At 57.8% G+C, this 5,241-nt stretch overlaps 1 long non-coding RNA gene across 1 annotated transcript; it reads right to left on the reverse strand.

Annotated features, from left to right (window-relative positions):
• Positions 1–842: 842 nt before the first annotated feature.
• LOC121074946 lies at positions 843–3,886 on the reverse strand. Its single transcript, XR_005822644.1, has 3 exons — positions 3,037–3,886; positions 1,946–1,951; positions 843–855 (listed from the first exon to the last, which is right to left on the reverse strand). It is a non-coding gene; the product is annotated as an uncharacterized LOC121074946 (long non-coding RNA).
• Between the last annotated feature and the right edge of the window lie 1,355 nt (positions 3,887–5,241).

The following is a 5,241-nucleotide window of genomic DNA, read 5'->3' on the forward strand; positions in this document are numbered from 1 at the left end:
TAAATCATGTTCTTGAACGGGAAGGGTTTCACCCTCACCACAGAGAATGTGCACACTTGAGGGGCAGTGAGTCCCCACGGCACTGAGCGCACGAGCAGGATGGTTCCCAACCCGGGGCAGGAGGCAGGAGGGCTGCACAGCCACGCACCAGGGCAGCAGGCACGGCGATGCTGCAGCAACTCTCCTGCAGCTCCCGCTGCTGGCAGCCGAATCCCACATCTCCTGCACCACCTGCCCCGGGCACGGGGCGAGCCTTGGCAAGCTCTGGGCACCAGCAGCTGTAGCTGGGCCACAAGGCACCCTGCGAGGGATCCCGGTCCTGCCTGCTCCTGTCACACAGCTGGGGAAGGCAAGGCTCCCAACGCAACACAGAGCAATTGCGGAGGGCTGGGCACCACGTGCTGGGGGCAAGGGAAAGGGAGACACTTCCAGAAGAGGATCGGACTGGACACTGGGAAAAAGTCTGCTTTTTTTTTTTTTGCTATAGGGGTGGACAAACATTTCCTTCCCTTCCCTTCCCTTCCCTTCCCTTCCCTTCCCTTCCCTTCCCTTCCCTTCCCTTCCCTTCCCTTCCCTTCCCTTCCCTTCCCTTCCCTTCCCTTCCCTTCCCTTCCCTTCCCTTCCCTTCCCTTCCCTTCCCTTCCCTTCCCTTCCCTTCCCTTCCCTTCCCTTCCCTTCCCTTTCCTTTCCTTTCCCTCTGCTCTGCTCGCTCTGCTCTGCTTTTCTCTCTCTTCTTTCTCCTCTCCCTTCACTTCTTCTCCTCTCCTCTCTTTTGCTTCTCTTTATTTGCTTCTCCTCTTTCTTCTCCCTTTTTCCTTCTCTTTCTTTCCTTTTCCCTTCCTCCTCTTTCCGTACCTCCCCCCCGCTCCCCTGCCCGCGGATCCGGGCCGGGCCGGGCCGGGCTGCGGCCGCCGCGGGCGCCCCCTGGTGCCGCCGCTCGCAGCGCCGCGGGGAGCCCGGGGCCGCCCCCCCGCGGGCACCGGGAGCACGAGGCCGCCCCGCGGGGCCGAGCGGAGCCTGCGGGGGGGCCGCGCCCAGGGACGGCCCGCGGGGGCCTCCTGCCCCCGGCCTGCTCCGAGCTGTGCCCCCCGGCCTGCCCCACGTCCAGCCGCGAGTTGTGCCCCCCGTCCTGCCCCCGCTGACGGCAGGACGAGCAGCCGCCTGCTCCCGGCAGGACACAAGCGCTGCTGTCCCTTCGCTCCCGGCCCGGTGCTGCAGCTGCCGCCAGGGCCCCACGTCACCCCTTGGGCCTGTTCCTCGCTGGCCGCAGCCCGGAGGCCTGGGCGCAGAGCGCCGTGCCCGCAGAGGCTGGGCCTGCGGGCGCCGTGTCCCCTGCCGGGGCATGGCCAGCGGGCCTCGGTCCCCTGGGGACACTCACTGCCCGGGACAGAGGTGGCCTCGGGACTGGCACAGGGACCAGGTCACAGCCCAGACCCTGCCCGCAGCTTTGTTAGCCAGGTGTCGCCCAGGGGGAGCTCAGGTTGAAGGCTCTGGAAATAAAATGGCTTTGATGTAAAGGGAAAACCAACAAACAAGCACAACCCTGGCACTTCCAGTGTGATTTCTAGTGAATTGCAGTGGTATAACATCAGCCCATTTCTGCTCACGTGTTTTCAAGTGGGACTTTAGCTCTGCCTTCACCTATTTCCTAAATGCTTTCAAAAATGTGGTTCTTAAAGCTTCTTAAATAATCCTGCATGCAGCTGATGCATCCATGTGCACTCATGAGGTGCAATTCTAATGTGTTGCTCTTCAAACTTCTGGTGGAGGCAAGGAGCACCACCGCAGTGTTTCCTCCTTTCCACCTTTCTGTTAGGCTCGCCCGCGAGCGCTGTCCCATTTCTTGCCAGGGCGTGACCATCAACCCCGTGATGTTCAGTGCTTTTCATCTCACCTTCTTCCACCCTACTGCACCACGTCGGCGGCCTTCTCGAGGCCCGGCCACACGCTGCTTTGCTGCGGCTCTTTGCCAAATGTTACTCAGCACGTGCTATGAGACTTAGGTGTTTAGCCAGCGCAGAGACAATTCCACCAAATAAAAACAGACGTAACTGAACCGCAGCTATAGCCAGCAGCACCGGGGTACCGCGGGGGCATGGCCGTGGGGCAGGACGACGTTGGGCGTGCTACCTGTCCCCATGACCTGAGCAGTGCCTGCACTCACACATCCTGGCTTCCACCGAGCCTTCATGGGCGCCACGAGCAGATCTCTGCCCGGGGCCGACCCGAAGGGCCCAGCCTCGTGGCAGCGTGTCGCCAAGTGCGATCGTGTCCCTCTGCGTCCTCCTCCGGCTCCTGCCTTGCTCCCGCAGCCTGGCCGAGCGCTGGTGTCGCCGGAGCAGGCAGCGTGCGTGCGCCAAGCAGTAACCATGGCGATGCCTGCGGCTGCGGGTCCTTGCTCAGTGGGTTTGCAGAGGAAGAGAAAGGCTGTTCTTCAGAAAAGCAAATTAGCATTTTCCACCATCCCCTTCTTGTTTTTCATGCACGGGCAGGTCGGTGCTGGTGCTGGGCCGGCAGCGGCCTGGAGGCACCTCGGGAGGAGAAGGAGCCAGGCCGTGCTCACGGCACGTGCTTTGGCTTCGTGATGGGGAGCATGTATGGAAATGGGTTTCACAGCAATTACCTCTGTCAGCCTGGGGAAGAGTTTTATTACAGGCTTTTAGCATCCCTGCCTGTACTGCCTCCATTTGAGGGCTCTTTAATTGGGCAGCCTTTCTCGGGGATGGTACCCAGCTATCCAGTATCCTGATATCGAAACATGTAATGGCTAACTACAGTTTACAGAATAAGTTGTTCTCCTTCCAGAATAAACATGTATATGTTTTGCCTATGTACCACAGAGCTAAAATCTGTGTCAGTACGAGACCAGCTCCGTACAGCACTGGAGGATGGGGTCAGTCCCTGTGCTAAGGCTGGCCAGCAGCTGGGAGCTGCGAGTCCAGAGCTGGCTCCAGCACTGCCACTGCTGGTCTCCCATCAATCCCTTGGCGCAGCAAGGGTTGATGCTTATTTAAACTGCCTAACATTTTACCTAACCTATTCCTGATGTTTTTGTGAAGAGCAAGAGTACAAGTGGCCATAAATCCACATTAAAAGGAGCGATCCCAAAGCTTTGCAAGACAGGAGGCCCATTATAAAGCTGCAAAGCCAATTCCTGCCGAATAGTGCGTGTGTGTGATGGGAAGAGCCACCGAGACGCTTGCAGTGCCGAAGAAGTTGGGATCCAACTAATGCATTACCATACCTAAAGGGAATAAAAAACCTTCAGTGCTAAATGATGCTTTCTGGTGTGTTTCAAAATTGACCTGTGATACATTATTTAGGAGCTCACATTATAACTTAGTCTTTCTTTTAGTGGGATTAGGACACTATTAAGCTCAAGAGAAATACATCATCTTTCCAAAAATAAAACACTTCATGATTTTAATGCATCTTCTTGTTACTGACACATCTGAACCAATCGTAATGCTGGAGCACTCCTCCTCTAAACTGCTGGGGTTATTAGACTTCATTTACCTTGTTTCCATCATAACATACTTACTTTCATATCTGGATCACTGTTCGCCGAGCACGCTGCTGAACGCTAATTTACATTTTACCAAAACATCACGACTCCTTTCCTAGCCTCTTCACACCCACCTTGTTTTGCTCCAGTGCTGAGTTGCTCTGTTCAGTGCGTCTCCGTGATGGCAGGGTTGCGGTCTCGCTGTGCGAGGAGCACAGAAGCGCTTGCCATTTTGTGCTCCCCTCCGTCGCTCAGACGCACCTCTCCCGTCCCTTCCCCTTCGGTCGCCTGCACACCCGGCACTCTTTTCCTTCCTGCTCCGCTAGCTGGAAGCTGTTCTCTGCCTGCCCTCAGCCTGCAGAAAGCCCTGCTGCTACTTGCCTGTGCAAGGTCATTTTGCAAGGTCGCCCTGCAGGAGGAGCATGGCACTTTGGAGATCTGGCACTGCGATGCTGCGATTAAAATGGGTATACAGCAGTGACTGCTTCTCAAATGAGAGAAAACGCCTCCCTCCGTTTCCATAGGCCTGGTGGAAATTTGTTCTCATTTCGGAACAGCAGAGAAACCCTTTCCCCTCTTCCTGAAACCCTGGGTGCAGCATGGGCCAGGGCTGCCGGGAGGGGGCCCTCAGCCTGGCCCCCGGGTGCTGCCGGTGCCCCAGCGCTGGAGGCTGCTCCAGCCTCAACCCTGGCTTTCCCTGGTCACACAACTGCCGTGATTTTCACCAAGGACTTGGCCATGTGTGGGGAGCCTCACGGGGTGCCCACAGGCACGCCGGCCACTCAGCCTCGCTGCAGCTGCAGCCCGGTGCCCCCAGACCGCAGCTCCTGTGGCTGTGCCTGCAGCTGCAGAGCGGAACGGGCGGTGCCTGGCATGGCTCTGTGGGACCTGTCGGGGACACGGTGATGCACCTGGCTCTTGGACACACCTCAAGTCGCAGGGCACTAAAATAAATGGCAGGCTTGTGATGAAAGCGTAATTCTGGCTGTAAAAACAGCCACCTTCTGGCTCCAAGCACAAAATAGCTTCCTAAATCAGCAGCAGTTTTTCCCCTCATTTACTTTTGGAAGCCTGCTGACTTCTGAATTGCTCAGCCCGCTGTAAACCAGGTATGAAATGCAAACGCCTCCCCTGCCCACAGCACGGCCAAACCCTGCGGTGCGCTACCACCAGCGTGGTGGTGCCCTGCGCCGAGACACCAGGCTGAGGTGCGGCCAGGGGCTGCGCCGGGCACTGCCGGGGCTCAGGGGACGTTCTGCTCCTCGCCATGTCACGGTGTGCACACCTGGGCTGGGGCTGCGGACCCAACACATCCCCGCAGCCATGCTCAGCGCTGCAGAGGCTGCGGGCAACCCAGCTCCAGGTGCATCAGCCCCGGTGCCAAACGGGAGCACAAAGGCAGTTTAAGTTTTGCTTCCCCCTCCCAAAAGCAGTTTACATTTTGTTTCCTCCACTTGCTCCTTCTGCAGGCGCTGGCGGGGAGGACGGAGCTGAGGCTGCAGCAGCGCGTGGGCTGAACGGGAGCCAGAAATGCTATGTTATTGCAAGAAAAAGCAAACGTGGGTGCATGGTATCCTTTGTATAACATTTTTTCCTGTCTGCTGTGCAATAATAAATGTTATCCAAAGTGCAGTCTGAGCTTGGAGCGCAGTCGTGGGTGCTGAGCCCGGGAGAGATGCAAAGCCACCGCGGAGCGGCCGAGGCAGAAGGAGGGCGACGAGCGAGGAGAAGCTGAC

Source organism: Cygnus olor, chromosome 9 (genome assembly GCF_009769625.2).
Source record: "Cygnus olor isolate bCygOlo1 chromosome 9, bCygOlo1.pri.v2, whole genome shotgun sequence".
Taxonomy (NCBI): domain Eukaryota; kingdom Metazoa; phylum Chordata; class Aves; order Anseriformes; family Anatidae; genus Cygnus; species Cygnus olor.